Source organism: Acanthopagrus latus, chromosome 23 (genome assembly GCF_904848185.1).
Source record: "Acanthopagrus latus isolate v.2019 chromosome 23, fAcaLat1.1, whole genome shotgun sequence".
Classification (NCBI taxonomy): Eukaryota; Metazoa; Chordata; class Actinopteri; order Spariformes; family Sparidae; genus Acanthopagrus; species Acanthopagrus latus.
This window is the reverse complement of record NC_051061.1, coordinates 11,023,618-11,040,413: the sequence shown is the minus strand read 5'-3', so window position 1 is coordinate 11,040,413 and position 16,796 is coordinate 11,023,618. Positions and strand designations below refer to the sequence as shown.

Genomic DNA, 16,796 nt, shown 5'->3' with positions numbered 1-16,796 from the left:
CTTAAGGCTCCTCTGACCCAATTAATTCACCTTTCACTCAGATACTGGTTAACTGGATGCGGCGGTGGATGTGCAGTGGAATGCCGCTACAGTGCATGCGGAGCAGACAGGGAGATTGGGATGATGTTTTGTCGCTGACTGAAGTTGGAGGAAGGGAGATTCTGCTGAAGTTTGATCAACGAGTCTCATTCACAGGTTGTCAAACACCGTTGCTTTGGGTTATAGCGTCCAGCATCACGAACTAGCATGGATGCATGGCTAAGCCTGGCTGTTAAAAAAAAAAAAAAAAATCACCAGAGAGGTTCAGTTTGCAACACATCACAGAAGGTGTGACTTCATTCACCATTACGTAGCATACACAATCATTGCTTCCTGCTACGTTCATGTTCAAAATCTCACACATTTAACCTTTACAAGGATGTCACACCCACTTAGGTATACTTGTTTTTATGTGCGATTCCCGTGAGACGGCACAGAGCTAATCGACAGCAATGCCAAGCAGATGACTGGGAGGGTGACTGTTTGACTGACTGACTGACTGAGCCATTCATTATCTCTCTCACTAACCACAAGCTAATTATCTGTCAGTGGGGGACTTTGTTGAACTCCATGCTGCAGATACTGTTCTCACAGACATGAAGATTCTGCCATTTTCTGCCAGCGCTCACACGGATGGTGAGTCAGGGAAAGTTTTGCGGTGCCCAAACATTTTGTGTATATTTTCACATAGTAAAACAACTAAAAAACTTCATCTGACTTTCAAACGGTGTCGGGGAGAGGACGGTGACAAACAGTGGTAAACTGAAGACAACAACTTTCACCAGTGCTGTGAAAGTCATGTAATTACATTTCTTTTCATATTAACCTTTGATGAATGATGCAAATATACATACAATTTACTATGTTCATAACATGCTGATTAGGCCTTTAACGAACCTCATTATTGGGCCTTTATCTAAGCTCATGTTTTATTCATCCTCTTTTCCTTTTCATCCATGCACACTGTAAGTGAAAGCATAGTATGGGCTTATCAAAGTCTGTTACGGATGAGAAACCTATATACTCCATAAGAACCCCACGCCGTGCGCTCTGATCCCACATTCTGGGGCCTCAGAGGAACTGTCATCGCTCCGGCCCGCCTCCTCCTGGCCTCCCTCTCCCAGCCACACCCTCTGAATCGATCTCTGTATCCATCAGGAAGGATTATGCAAAGATCCTGAGAGGGATAACCCTTGGGAAACGTTCACACTCGCTCACTCCTCCACATCACATTCTTGGCCGTAGCGCAGCGTGCTCTCTTTGAGCCTACCAGCTGTTGCAGTGCTCCGTGCAATCAATACGACAGTCATGTTTCACAACAACCGTCACTCCCTCACTGCCAGGAACCTGTGGGAGGTCCCCTCGGGCGAGAGACCGAGAGATATGGTAGACAAGCGGTGCGCTGACGGGGTTTCACGAATGCATCAGCTGCTTTGAGAGATTCAGATGCAGTATATGAGCTACGTACGTTTGCGGGGCATGAAAAGTGTTGGTGTGGGGGAGGGGATGGCTGTTTTACGTTCAGAGGAGGGATAAGATGTCAAAGGATTGCAGAGTGTGCGTACCAACAGAGGGCTGGAGGGGAACGGGAGGAGTAATGGAGGGATTAAAGAGGAGGAAACATAAAAGAGATGAAAAATGATGAAAAAAAAACCATAATTAGAGCTTATATGCAGATTTTTGTACAAACTTTTTTTTTTTTATAAAACTGACTCCTCTCCCATTGCTAGATGATGAGTTTGTCTTTCTGTTTCTGTTCTTTGTTGTTTTCTGATGTTTTGGTTTTGACGTCACAAAAGCGCCGCAAGACAGGGGACAGTAGAACTGGCATGGAGTCGAGTGACAATGTTACGGTGGTTCATTTTTAAAATATCTTTTTCCTCTGTCCATTGACAACACTGACAATGTTTGAGCACAGTGAGCAACTGGATGAGATGGATGGAAAACTATTTATGCGCCAACCACTGAAACTTCAAAGTGTGTCATAGCATGGCTCCAGAAAAGGGGCCAAGAATTTGCATGTCCACCCGGATGTCCTGTTTCTAAATACTGGCAATGAACTCCGGACTACTGCAGAGTCATTTGACCTGGGAATGGATGCAGATTCTACTCTTTCCCACTGAAGACAATTACAAGACTGTAGCAGGGGTTTGGGGTTTTTTGTCCAGTGTGAAAGGGGAATTATTTAAAGGTGCAATATGTAAGAATTGTCTACTCGACGAATTCATACTCAAAACAAATCGGGGGCTTATCACCAGAGTGCGGTCGCTATCGCTGCTCTTAGCTAACTAGCTCAGCTGTCAAGACTGGGAGTGTGGAGCACCAGTGAAGTGTTGGTGATGACATCTAGCACAGGAACATTGGTCTTGGACAGTCTGGGGCTAGCTGGTTAGCATGCTAATTTCATTAGATATATCTGCAACACTATTCATAATCGTTGCAACACCTTTGTTCAGCGTTTTTGAGTGTTTTCAACTACAATCTTACATCTCACAACACCAACCTAAAATCTGTAAAAATCAGCGTAACCCATGTGCTACCTCAATCAAGCCTGGCTTCACAAACAGTGCCTCGTTCTACTTAATTGAATAAGTCAGCTGCATCGGCATACTCTTTTTCTTTGCCTTTAAAGGTGCATGTAGATCCATAAGCCATACCGTAGGCAGTAAACAATGTGGGGGTTCGTAGCCAGCTCTAGGAAATTACTAGAATCAATATACCTCTGTTAAATGAACCCTGAGCAGCCTTCATGTAGAGACCAATCATCTGATGCTATCACAGTCCTTCTCTCGTCTTAATAGATTCACAGCTCAGCACTTTATGACTGTAATTGAAGTGACAAAGTGGCGCAATGTGACCCGACACTGACAAAATGTTTTTGACGGGAAAAAGCTGTTGAGCAGAAAGGGGAGGATGCAGTGGAGCGCGTCTGTTTGAGGCGAAGGTGGTTCTCATGTGTTGACATGCTGGAGTGGCGCTTGTATGAGCGCGTGGACGTGCGCACGGACCACCGCGCCACCCTGCAGTACAGGAAGGCGAGCGCGTGAGGTTGTTGACAGAAGTGTTGCTGACAAATATCTGCAGGGTATGTATGTTTATATCAGCCCGAGGAAACATATCCACACATACACACAGACACCGGAATGAGCTCCCACTACGGTTGCGTGTGCTACACTCGTCATGCAGTGTCCTAAGCAGTTTGTTAAATCTGCCATTTTTTGTTCCAAAACGCAAATGTTACGTTTTGTGAGTAAAACTAGTGTTTGTAATGTGTGTGCTGTGATCATCCTGGCTTATACTGGCAATTGTCATGTCTGTGCTGGTTTGTAGTACGGCGTCACATTTCTTGACTTCAGCTGTTGAGTCGGCAAAGCTTGTCCCTCGTGGTGAATATTGCTGAAGGACTGACAGAGCTGAAAATGACCACTATTACAAGCTGTGTCCTGTGTTGCTGGTAAGCTACTGTACCATGGTCTGATTTGATACGTGGCAACCCAGCTGCCAGAATATAACATTTAAAAAAAAACTTTTTTCAGAGTGTATATTGGCATGAAATACTTGGCTCCCACTCTCCCTCCCTGTAATACATGCCAATTTTTCTTCATATGTTTCTTGTGTTTGAAAGAATCCATATCGCTTTGTATCAACATTTCATTGAAGCTTGATGATGATACATTTGGGATGCCATGTTTTGCTGTTACATCAAACGGAAATACTGCTCAGATATACAGGTGGTAAAATAAAACTTCATGTAAGTATCAAGATTCTGAACCATATTAAGAAAAGAATCCATTCCTATTAGTTAATATCATTTCGGTCTTCATCTAAATGGAGATGCAACTCTGTGTTGCGATCATTTACTGTTTGGTAGTTGAGGGCCTGTGTGACACCATAAAGAAAAAACATTCGTCCAACTTGTTTGATCTCCAGTGAAGCCCAGTGTTGGACACATTTTTGGGATTTAATAATCTCCCGAGGAAAAAAGTGCTTGACGTGACTCACACAATATGCAGCTGGTTACTGTTATAGGGGTGCTATTTTCAGGCTCTTACTGCAGCACGCCATGCACCAGGACAAATTGATCCACTCGTGTTCCGTGCACTAATAAGTCTCAACCAGTATCTACATCTGACTGAGGGAAAGACAAACAAATCTGAGATAAACGTGTGGGAGTGTGCAGTTTGAAAGTAGCTGCAGTCATTTCGAGATGTATTTGGCGGTAATGAGTACAAAACATTCCTGAAGGGTAACATTTCCGCACACAAAAAGAATCGCTGATAAAAGTGGCAGCAGCTTATTTCATTTGGAATCAATTTGGGACTGAATTGTGAGTGCAATAATTCAAACTGAATCATTTCACATAAAAAAACAACACATTTTTCTTTAAAATGAGGGGCTCAGTGGAGTCAACAAACCCTCTGATGAAACCTGCATGTGTGGCTGTGTGTACGATATGAGCCGTGACATGCACTACTCTTTCTCTGTGTGAGGGCGTATCTGTTTAGTCAGTGTTTAGTGTGTGTATGTGTGTGTGTTTACTGTATGTGTGTTAAGTAAGGACACCATCTGTCGTCATTCTTGCTTTGTGCCAACCCACCGCCCCTGTTAACCCGCACCCATGCTCACACAAACAATCCTCCAGTGTCTGAATTCGCCGAAGAAAAAAAAAATGTCTTAGCGACCTTCCAAAGGATGAGCAGTCATAGATAATAGATGGATGGATGGATATGTGAGAGAGGCAGACAGAGAGGGACGAGAGAGAAGAGGGAGAGAGAGACAGAGAGAGAGAGAGACAGAGAGAGAGAGAGAGAGACGCAGAACATGCTGGAAGAGGAGTGGGTGTGATGCAGAGAGCACTGTAATTGTTAAAGGGTGAAGAATAAAAAGCTTGAAGATTGAGTTTTTAAAAAAAAAAAAAAAAAAAGAAAGTTGTGGTATCTCTTCTCAAAAATTCAGCCTTGGGCACATTACATTCAGATTAGACCGATGCTTACACATTGCCTGTACATCGCACACACTCACGCACGCACACACATGTGCACACACACGCATCCACACACACACACACACACACACACACAAATATAGAAATACAATTACGCACACATACTTGCACACACGTCCAAAGTGGATTTTGGAATAATGCCTTGTTTTTTTTCTGAACTGCCCTAGATTCATTTGGCATCTGTGCTGCACACTCATCTCATCTCTCTCTCCCCCTCTCAGTTGTTATCACTCTGCTTTTCCTCTTACTCACACACACACACACACACACGCGCGCACACACACACACACACACACACACACACACACACACACACACACACACTTTCCTTCACCCTCCTTCTTGTGGCCTGCCTCTCGTCTTGAATCTCTCCCTCTTTCCTCCTCTTTATCCACCGTTCTCTCCCCCTCTCCCGGCACAGACTGCGAGGATCTGGGTATAAATATTTTAGCTTTGTCACCCACTCTGCATCTGCAGCTTCACGAGGAGAGACAGTATCTCTGCTCCTTCCCCCCCTTCATGTGTGCCAGTGTGTGTGTGCCTGTATGTCTAGGCACGGTTTAGTTGGATGAGTACGTGGCGGTATGTTTCTTCTGAAGCATCTGTTTTTTCTAATTTGTGCCATGGCCTACAGAAACAGACTGTTTTATTGCTTCGGCCTGCAAAATCTGTCCAGAATCAGCCTGAATTTATGTTTATTTTTCTTTTTTTTGAGAGGGGCTCTTTTAGAGTTCGGAAAAACAAAACAGTATCTGAGATAATAAAATGGCCAAGGCAATGAAGATGATGATCGAGCCATGTGTGTGACCAGGGGCCAATAACACGGCTGGATTTCACAGCCGCTATCTTCTGTGTCACAACAGTAGAAGTACACCGCTGCATTGCAACAGTCGAGCCAGGGTGAATTTTCTGGACGAACCTGTAGTTTTTCTCTTGCTGGAGCCATGTGCGTTGGCACAACTGTTGAGCCAACAGATGAATGAGGGAGCAGCGTTTTTTTTTTTTCACACACTGGGCTAAAGTCAGTTTCAAGTCATGCCTGTTACCTCCCAGTGCTTGCGGAGGGGATCGTAGATGCGACACATATACAAAACATTATTAATGAGGATTAAAAGAAGGAATATGTGTCGTTAAGGATCTTAAAGGAGGCCTAATATGCTATTTCCCTTTCCCTCAGTGTTTCATATGCTGCACGTTCACAAGCAGGTAAAAGACCTTGAAAGTTTAAAAAGGTCAAAGTCCGCACCAACAGAAGCTCCTTTGTCCCACAGAAAACACTGCTCCTGAAAAGTCTCTTTGATTCCGTGAATTGTGAGCCTAAACACAGCGTTTCAGACGGCGGGGGGGGAACCTGATGTGTTTTTTTGATCATTGAAGCACGTAAACCTATTGTAGTGGTCGCCCATAAGAAAAAAATGAACCACTCATTAGAGAAATTGTTACGGATACCGTTTTACTCGAGCGTTCCTGTTTGTTGTCGTCTTGGGATGGATACTTACTACGACATTAAATCTGTCATCACGTCGTAACACAGCACTACCCCAAATCCGTATTTAGCAGTTTTACACATTTCCATTCACGCCGATGTTGTTTATCCTGTAAGAAACATATTTATACCTTGGAACGCTCACATTTGGATGAGAGACAGAGACAACAAACGGAGCAGGAAGTCCTGGAAGCCCCTTCAGAATTCTGAGAGCTTTATCTTCCCCTGAGCGACTGTATCCCAAAGTAGAGTCTTTTTCTGTCTCCCTTTCTCATCCATCAGTCACTCACCCATTCAGGCAGTCGTCTCTATTCAATCTGAATTTCGCTTTGCTTGCAGGTCACATAAGTCACTTAAAAATAATAAACTGGGAGAAAGAGGAAGACGCAGAGAGAAGAGGGTGAACGAGGAGGCAAATCTGAGCGTACAAGCACACTTTTGGAGGCCGACTGAAAGTAAAGATCAGAGGCATTGCTGGGACGCTGAAAAAACAAGCACTGAATAAAAGAAACAGTACAACACAAGGGTATAAAAGAGGGAAAATACTGTGTGGGGCGATAGAGAGAGACTGATTGGACGAGCCCTGCGTATAAGCCTCGGCTTTATTTTAAGTCCAACCTGTTTTGGCTTGTGGCCTTCGTCAAGGTCAGCATGAAAGTCACTACAAATGACTTTTAAATATTTCCGTAGCAAAGGGAAAAAAGTTTCTTATTTACTGTTTTTTTTGGTGCTTTTTCTTGGCACTGAACCTACCTTTCTACTGTAGGTGTCCCATGGCTGATATGTGTGTGTAGTCTTTGTTTTGATTTGTTTTTTCTGCCCTACTTAAATGCTGTTTGTCTACAAATAGTTTTCTTTGAGTTTCTTCCCCTCACTTTGGGTGAAGTTGTGCCAAAAGACCTCACTCTGCTTTTACTATTATAATCTCGATCTCGAAGTTACCCAGTGGCCATGGATGTAGCGAAAGTGTAGTGTCGTCTGGCATTTGTAAATATGGATAGTATTTGTCCACCAATGAGGCATACAGACAGACAGACGGACCGACTGGCGGACAGGTGTACTTAAAGCAGAATAATTCCAGTTTATTCCAGGGGATTAAAGATTAGAAACACATCTCTCGCCCTAACCTGCAGCCTGCACACACACACACACATCTGCACTCAGACGTTGCTTCCAGTACAAACTGACGAAACCTTGACAGTGTGTATAAATGCGTGTACCTTCATTCACACCTAAGAAAAAAAGGAGACGTTTACGTTCGGCCCATTCAGATTCTTTCATGCTCCGCGATGCTGAGTCAGCTTCTCGGGCTCACAGTCTGGAGTCATGCGGTCTGAAATGTAGAAATAAGCTGTTGGCTTGAAGGAATCGATAGTCAAACAAATGCTACCTCTCCCCTCGGTCAATAATAATATCGATCGCTGTGCATCCTCTTTTAAAACAAGCCAAAGGAAACTTCACTTGTTCTTCTTTTTCATTTTCCAGTATGTTTTTTTTTGTTTTGCAGTTTTACTGGTGTGTGTGCTCCCAGCAGAGCTGAGCCACACAGACACAGTGTCGGGCCCAAACACAGGCAGACATACACTGTACTGTAAGATGTGCACAAAACTGAAATTGCATAACAACAGTAACACACACATACGTATACTCACACACACACGCACACACACCATCTTTACTCCTCTTAGCACCCCAGGGGGTTCAAACGATTTCACAAATGCTCACACTTAATCCAGCAGCCAGGCGACAAAAGCTTAGACGAGTGTGTGTGTGAGAATGTGAGGGTGTGTGTGTGTATATGTGTGTGTCCTGCACTGTAATTTACACGTGAACAGGTGCACACAAAATCTAAACAAAATGTGGTGATTATTTACTTACTGTACAACTAATTTTCATAAACAGCTCCCATCAAATCGTTAGTAATTGAGATGTGAATGTGTTGTGCACCGAACTGGCCAGACGACATCCTGAAGGCATGAACGCGATGTTGTTGTTCTTTTAATTTCACAGCCTTCTGCAAGAACGATTCTTTTGAATTCTGAATCGCTTGTCTTCTGCTAAGCTCTCCATTGCATGCATGAGTTGACGAGGGCAGTAAGCACATATCTGTTCCCTGAAAAGAGTCAGATCAGTACGAGCATCTTTTGTCGAGTATTAGATTAGATCGCAAACTGATGCATCAGCCCCTGCCTGTAGCTGCATGGTATTAACCGAAAGCATCATCTAAGTGACAAATTAAATCAGTGTTGCTGCAGGAGAAAATAAAACATCTTTGAATATCATTTTGATCTTTTCAGGTACAAGGAGATTGCCCAGCTTGCACAAATGACTGACACAAACAAATACGTAGTTATTTTGAGAATGTCACTCGGAAACTGGGCCACAGTTCCCTCTGTTATATAATTGATTCAGCTGCAACAAACATAGATCACGTCTCTGAGCTACGCTAACCTCTTGTTGAGAGAGGTGCAAATTACCACAATGTTGTGTTGTCTGTACTTATTTCAATAAGCACTAACTGCGATGTAGCGGTGCGGACACTGGCAACAGGCCAAACTTTATTAGTAGTACAGATGAGAACACATTGGTGAGAGTCATTAGCTTGTTGGTCTGATGTCAGCTGGTTCGGCCCAGTGGCCAGGATATAATGTTTAACGTCAGTGGGTGCTGGGGGGATGGTGGTGCCGTTGTTACATGCAATGAGGCTGCCAAACGGCCCACTGCAGTTCAAGTCACACCAGTGCAGTGGCAGACTCAGGATGTTTGAGGGGCAGGGGTGAAAAAAAATGTATAAAAAAAGGAGATCAGCTATATGCGGTGGGGCACCAGCATGCAGAAAGGACACCTGGAGGGTATTTCTATGTTTTATCTACCATAGGCGGGGTCCACAAGTGCACCAGTGGATATTTTTAAGGATATTTCCAGACAGTTATACGGCATGGAAACAGGCCGATGTCTTTTTTCACTGAAACTCATATCATCTCCATCCAAAACTGGTTTCTATTTCTTCAACCCTCACCAAGTGGTAACCAAGAAATAGATAATTCAACCTTAACAAATGGTGGAACATAAAGAGATGTTCAGTTTGAATTCATGTGTAGCTTTGCAGAAACGTACTGAGCCAAGATTTATTCTGACTGTTGAGTTGGTTTGATCAGTCTATGTTCAGTGGTGGTGTGTCAGCATGACACAGGGTCTGAAGGTGTGGGGATATCCACCATAGGTGCATCCAAGAGAGAACTTTCACGGCATTGTTTTTCTAACACGAGGCACCACTAGTGCGTCTGGTGACTCCAAAGTCGTCTAATCAATGTATCATGTGTCAATGTAGCAAGCTTATTAACTCCCGTGGGCTTCGGGGGCCGAAAACGAAATCTGAAGAAAAAAGAGAAAGAAAAACCTCGTCCCTGACATTATCTTGACACTATTCTGACGGCATCCCCAACCCACAGAGATTTGCTACTCACCACCCAAGAGAGGTAGAGGCAGACAGAGAGAGAGAAAGAGGGAGAGAAGGGGGGGCGGGATTATCAAAAGTCTGCTCCCTCTAATCCACAATGTTCTAACAGAGACTGTGGCAACACCAGCCCTCAGTCCAGCACCTAAACCCACCTGCTGCAGGTTTGGTTGAAACGTAGGCTTGCACTGTGGCGGTTTGCAGGCTAGAAAACATTTAGTTTATGTTCACAGACGTTGCTGATGACATGAATGGTTTCAGCAGTTTTATGCAAGTGGAATTTAAGTGAAAAAACAGAAGCGGTTAGCTGCGTGAATGTAAACACGCCGCCATCGAAACTAAAAAGATGTTTACGCGTGAAAAAGCCAAAGAGCCGTCGTGTTCGTGTGTGTGAGGTAAAATGGCTAATTTCTGCCGGATGGATTACTCTAAGCATGTGTGAGGATGTGTGGGCATGTGTGCGCTGTATGTCCAAAAAAAAGCTGCCGGCCACCGTTGAGCAGCTGAGTTGTGCATTTTCCCAGCATGCTTTCCTCCCTCCTACAGTGCATTAAACACATGTGGATTCTCTTAAATCCACATAGACACGCGTTTGTGTTTCATACGAACGATCGCGCACTGACGCACACTTTGAAAGGCTTCCTCTTGAATCAGACTCGTGATTCATCAGACTACCTAGAGGAGGGACGGGTTCGTGCAACAACACACATACAGTAGACACACTCACACGCGCGCACACACACACACACCAATGATGTCGAATTCTTTTTTTATCCAACCCTTTACTTTTGCTCTCCTTGTCCCTCTACTCGATCTCCCTCTCCGTTGCCCTTGTCTCTCTCACTGTCTCCCGTCTCACCCGCCTGAAGCTCCGCAGTCAGGAGCCTCGGTGGCAGATTTTGCCTGGCAGTGCTGAAGACACACGCGCCTTGAAGGAAAGACAGGGACAGGAAGACAGATGGGCGGGCAACGGAGATAGACGACGATATTTGTTGGAAGCTCAATTTCATTCCTCCTTCCTCTCCGGCCCTTCTACTCTGTCAGGTGGGAAGTAGTGGGCCTGCTGTCAGCTGACGAACCACCTATGAAGGAGAAACATCTAATTTAGCGGTGTTGTTGGAGTTTGACAGTGACGCTGGGTTTTTCGTGGCGTGCTGCTCTCCTGGTGACAGTATTTTTTCTTTCATGCTTCCTTGGATGTAATTTTTCTCATTTCGATTCTAACTGGCGTCAAGTCTGTGAGTGTGTGAAACGTGCGGGAGCTAAACACAAAGTTCTCCACAGTGTCTGGTTCACGCTTGACCGAGGCGATTACGCCGTTATCTAACCGGCAGAGACACAAGCGCCGTCTCACCTGCCCCCCTCCCTCCTTAGCTTTGTGACATCACCGCTGTTCTTAACACCTGCTCTCTGCAGACCATTAAACATTCGTCTTTGTTGGCAGCCTCATTTCTTGCCTTACAGCGTTTTTTCATTAGAGCGGTTACGGAGTGTTTGGTGTTTTTGTGTCGCTGGAACAGCTGGAGCTCACCTCTGGGTTGTGAGGCAGTAGGTACACATCCTGTGTGCTGGCTGTGTGTATGAATTTGGTAAGCGCATCATTACACATGGGTATTTTGAACAGAGCACACAGTGGATTGTATGTGGGCAATAAAAAAAAAAAAAGAAGCATTTACTGTTTCTAACACATGATTCATTCTCAAATTGACTTCTTGTCCCGATGATCTCAGGGAGATCATGCGGCATGAGGACTCATAATTAGATGTTTGCATAATCAAATTACAAACGGGAATTGTCCAGATGACCACTATGCGTCTGACGGATTATCTAGTCATGTGCGAGGGAGATTTCCCCCCACATTATTCGCCTGTAGAGAATACATGATGCTACACATTGGTATGCGGCAGAAGTGCTCGGCAAACATTTCAGCATAATTAGGCATCTTTCATTGCCCTCTCAACACACCAAGAAATCACATGCAGTACAGTGAGATCACAAGCTTGCGCATCTCCCATCGAGTCGGCATTGCATCAAGCTAATTAAGAGATGGTTGCGCGCTAAGATACAGATGGAGAGGTCACGACTTCTCGACTCATGCTCATGAAGAGGCTCGGGACGGAGAAATGCCGACGCAGATGCTCAAGATTACATTGAAGGATTTGTTTGTACTCTTCATACACGTTATACTAAACACAAGTATTTCTGTCAAGACTGAAGCCCAGCGATCACTGTGGACGGGATACAATGCTATTGTTGCAGCAGGCTATTGGTTACAGAGGGTAGCAGAGCCTGATTACTTTCTTCTTCCCCCCTCATACTCTCCTTCTATTCCTTGCTGAGGGAAAGCGGCATCTGCATCGACATGCACACTCAAAACACACAGGGTAGAATATTGCTAGAGTAACCGCTAATTACTTCTAACTGTAGCTGCTGTTAGCTAGTTAGCTCGATTAGCAGTGCATCTATTGGTCCAGACAGGGAGCTCGGAGCAGCAGGGTGGTGATGGCATTCAAAGCTCTGGCACAGGAGTACGGCTGCTAGCTGGTTAGCATGCCAACTTCTGTCGGGTTCCCTGCAACACAACACAGAGAAGTCTTCCTACAGCAACACTGTCATTTTTTCCCCCCATTCTGTTGATAATCGCAGTCAATTGATACATTTTCATCAGCGACGAGGGTTGTTCAAGAATAAAGGCAACCCACGCTACTCATGTTCTTTGTTTGTTTTGATTGAGAGGCCTCCTGTGGCAGAAATTACATACTGTGCGTTTAATAATGTGCTGAGAACAGGACAAAAGAACACTTAATTGTAAATGACGTTGTGACTGGTTGGCTGTAGCATTCGTTTTCCTCTCTAATTGCTGCTCTTGGCTGAAGTTAGAGTTAAAGATCAGAGTGCAGTCACTGGTCCGCTCTTGAAGTCCGCCTTTCTTTGACTGAAAACCACACAGTTGTGCCTGATTCCTGTTGGTCTTAATACAAAAGGCCGTGTGACTAACCAGGTGTAAAATGTACCAATGCCTTCAGAGTTCCAAGTTGTCAAATATCGTAGCTTGTTCTGTGGCATCACGCCCCTGTAGTTTGTCGCTTGCAGTGGTCAAATTAGAAATAATAAATGTGCAAGATCTGGTTTATAGTTTCAAATTAAAGCTTGCTGTGTGACACTTAATGTAATACATTCTGGACAACCAGAAAAAGTCAGGTGTCCTTCATCGACATGATAAAGATCAGTGAGGTGAATAATAAACACGTAGTCAACTTTGAAAAATAATTGCAGTTTAGTTTTTTAGGTTTTGGCGCTAAAAATAAGTACGTTAACCATGTGAGTTTAGATACCTGCGTGAAAAAGTAATCACTGCTAATTTCTGGTGGTGCTGGACTCCCCCGCAGCCTCCTCCCGACATTACATCACCTGACATTCCCAAAACATCAAAACATCACGCTAGAGGGGTGCCTGCAGAAATGCTGCTGGAGGGGTAGCCTAGTCATAGTTTGAAGCTTAGGCCCACACTGACCGAGCAGCCCTATTTGACACACTGGGAATGAGAACAGGCTGAAACACAGATCTGAAATTTAATGAACATCAAGTGAAAGCTGCGTCTGTACTCTTGCCACTCGTTTACCACACCTACTCGCGATGACTCTCCCTTTGGTTCCTTGTTCTCCTCACATTTACTCGCATCTTGTCTTCTTTTGGCGCCGGTTTCTGTTATCTCCCTGCTCGTTTTCCCCTCCCTTCGCTAATGGATAGTTAACACTGTTCACCTTGATGAAATGCGCAACTCATCTGTGTAATCCACCCATGAGAAGTTGTGGAGGCTATACAAAAAAAAAAAAAAAAACTGCACCTAGCTGTGAGTAAGGCTTCTCTCGTGTACGTGTGTGCAGCGGAACAGAGGAATAATGACTGATTCACTTCCAGCCCTCTCATTGTGTCAGCATCTGCTTCTCTTTGATGTGATTATGAGTGGGAGAGGAAGAGAAAGACGGAGATGGAGAGAGACAGTATGCATCTGGAGGAGAGCGATAAATAAGCAGAGAGAATATCAGCACTCGAGTGTGGATTGCTGAACAGGTGTCACCTCTCGAAAAATGTAAGCAGTGAAAGCCGAGCGCAGCGCCGGGTCCCTCTGGGGCCTTGGTTGCTCAAGCCTGTGGCCAAATAAAGTTGTTTAAGTGACGGAAGTGTGTTTGCGGTTGGTTTCAATATTGATGCATCTCGTGTCTACAGCATTTCACTATTATGAATACACACTGGAAGCTGAGACAGTAGTCAGACATGGTGCCCATCCATTATTAAGGATGCCATTGAGACTGGATAGAAAAAACACTGCTTCACTGGCCGGTGAGGGAGCACCACGTCATATCCTTCCTCTGGGTTTCATGGATGATCAGCAACATGCTGGATTAGTTTCACTTCTTCATATCTGAGTCTTGTCTCAACCCTTACCCATAACCCAGATAAAGTTATTGCACATTACCATACCAAGACATTACTGTGCCTTTTGATATGAAAAATTGTGGCAGAATCTCTGCTCTAGTTTAGCACCTTTACCATCAGTCAAAGGCACAGGAACAGAGCTGTGATAGATGACAGCACACACCGTGTCCAAAGTGAAAAAGGTTTTTTCTCTCTGGGGTGCATACATTTGCTCGATATGTTTTTTTTTTTGTTTTTTTTTCTTTTTGACAGATTCAGAACAGATTTCTGATTTCATCTGGAGATCGCTGCCTCAACATGAAAGGTCAGAGGGTTCACCCGACTTATTAGAATTCATCCCCTGGAGACCATAAGCATTCCCAGCGAATCTTATGGAAATCTGGCCATTAGTTTTTGGCGTCTTCTGTAGGAAGTTGACAGTTTGACCTGAGGGTATCCCCTGAGGAAGACTCCTTGAGTTTCCAAAATGGAAATGGTTCAAGCATGAATGCAGAGTACATTTGGGCAATATTTCTTCAGAGCTCGACTGACAGACTCGGTGCGTTTCCCTAGGAAATCCATTTTGACCCTTGTTCTGAAAACACTGGGCCGCCACAGTAGCACAAAAGCATATGCTTATGGGTGCAGAATGTAAGAACCAACCATCAGTCAAATTCATACACAAAACAAATAGGGGGCAGAATATCAAGAGAGTAATATCATAAAGCAAGTCCTAATGCTGTATGAAAACTGTGAAAGTATGAATCCATGGAGAAATGAACACAGCCAGTGTTCCCTTCAGACACTGTGCCTCTTAATGAGCCATCAGGACTTTGTGGTTGTGATGTCACAACACTGCACCCTGCAAAACACCCAGCTCGGCCATGGCTGTGAAAACACTGGGAGAGCTACAGTGACAACACAGGGGGGCACTGCCTGTTCGGGCGTGTACGAACTGACCAATTGGAGCAGACTGGGGCTTTTTCAGAGGGTGGCCTTAAAGAGACAGGCGGTAAAATGCAGCATTGAGACAGAGGATGAATAGAGGTGCTGCACCAGTGGACCTTTTTGATTATTAAAACATGTTAACATATTTTAGTAGACACCCACAATAAAAGCAGGAAGTTGAAAATGAGCACAGTCTGTTTGGAACAGCATTTTTGAGGACTGTGATACATTTTCCTTTATTTTATGTTTTTCCATATTACATAATGATGTCTGCAGATTGAGACCCACCAACAATTAGGCCTCAAGTGTTCTCCAACTTTTTGTCAGTGCTTTAATTCTTGTTGTGCTGCTTGTTTTAATGAGCAAAGGAACAACACTGGAACATGCACATCTTTAATTAGGTGGGTTTCTGTGTGCTCTGTATAGCCTTGGAAGGGCACTTCTAATCTGTGTCTCTAGTCAGCGTGAAACCTTGTGCGTTCGTGGTTCCACACCGTAAGCTTATGTGTTTGTTTTAGGCCGGCAGGGTGCAGGCAAAACATGTCCAGTGTGTGCACTCACGTCACTTGCAAGTATATTCCCCAGTGAGTGAGAGCTCACAGGATGTGTTTTCCTCAGCGGGTACGGGTTTGTCATGTGTGCTCTCGTGTCCTTGCATGCCTACTTGCTGTGCTTATTCACGATCGAGTGTAATGCGGCGTCCTTTCACCATTGAAACTTGTACAGGGAGGAGCAGGATCAGCCAAGTATTGCTGCTGAAAATGAGATGTCACGCTCAGCACACTTCGGGGCAGCAGGCCGGGCTCTCCCTAACTGATTTAGACTGTCTGTGTGGGTATGTCGATGCTAGTGTGTGTGTGTGCGCGTGCGTGTGTGTGTGTGTGTGTGCCAGGGAGTGGGTGAAAGTATACTGGAGGGAGAGAGAGAGAGAGCGAGAGTGAGAGCGAGAGAAATAAAGAGAGGCAGAGAGGAGCGGGACCAATAGAGAGAAAGAGAGAAAAGGGAGCTGTATGTGTCAGTTTCTCCGACAGTTATGTGTGCAAATTATTTATAGATAGGTGATGTGTTGTGTGCTGTCGGCCTCAGGTGTGCTGTGACAGGTGTCCTGCTCTGTGACTGTAACAGAAGGATAGGTGGCATCTCATTATACTGTATATAGTGCCACTTACAGACCAAGCCATCTGTCACCTTGCACCTCTCTCATGCATCATTAGCCATTATTGTCACCCTGCTTATCTGCCTCGATAGTGTTAATTTAAGTGAAGCACAGCCGAAAAAAAGATAGATAGATAGATAGATAGATAGATAGATAGATAGATAGATAGATAGATAGATAGATAGATAGATGGCTTTTTCTGGTCTCAGCTGTATTATTTGTCATGCTTGTCATGCGCCCGTTGCGCATTTCTTCACAGTCTCAATGCAGAGGAAAATCTGTATGC

General features: G+C 44.5%; 1 protein-coding gene across 2 annotated transcripts in view; it reads left to right on the top strand.

Moving 5' to 3' along the window:
- LOC119014422 (protein phosphatase 1 regulatory subunit 29) overlaps positions 1 to 16,796 on the top strand; it is a 63,329-nt gene that overhangs the window by 4,085 nt on the left and 42,448 nt on the right. Inside the window, exon 1 of one of the 2 annotated variants that reach the window (XM_037089585.1) lies at positions 3,006 to 3,124. The exons of the other annotated variant lie outside the window; for it this stretch is intronic. The gene's annotated coding sequence lies outside the window, so the exon portion shown is untranslated. Of the gene's footprint in view, positions 1 to 3,005; positions 3,125 to 16,796 lie in introns of those variants that run through there. 2 annotated transcript variants of the gene reach the window in all.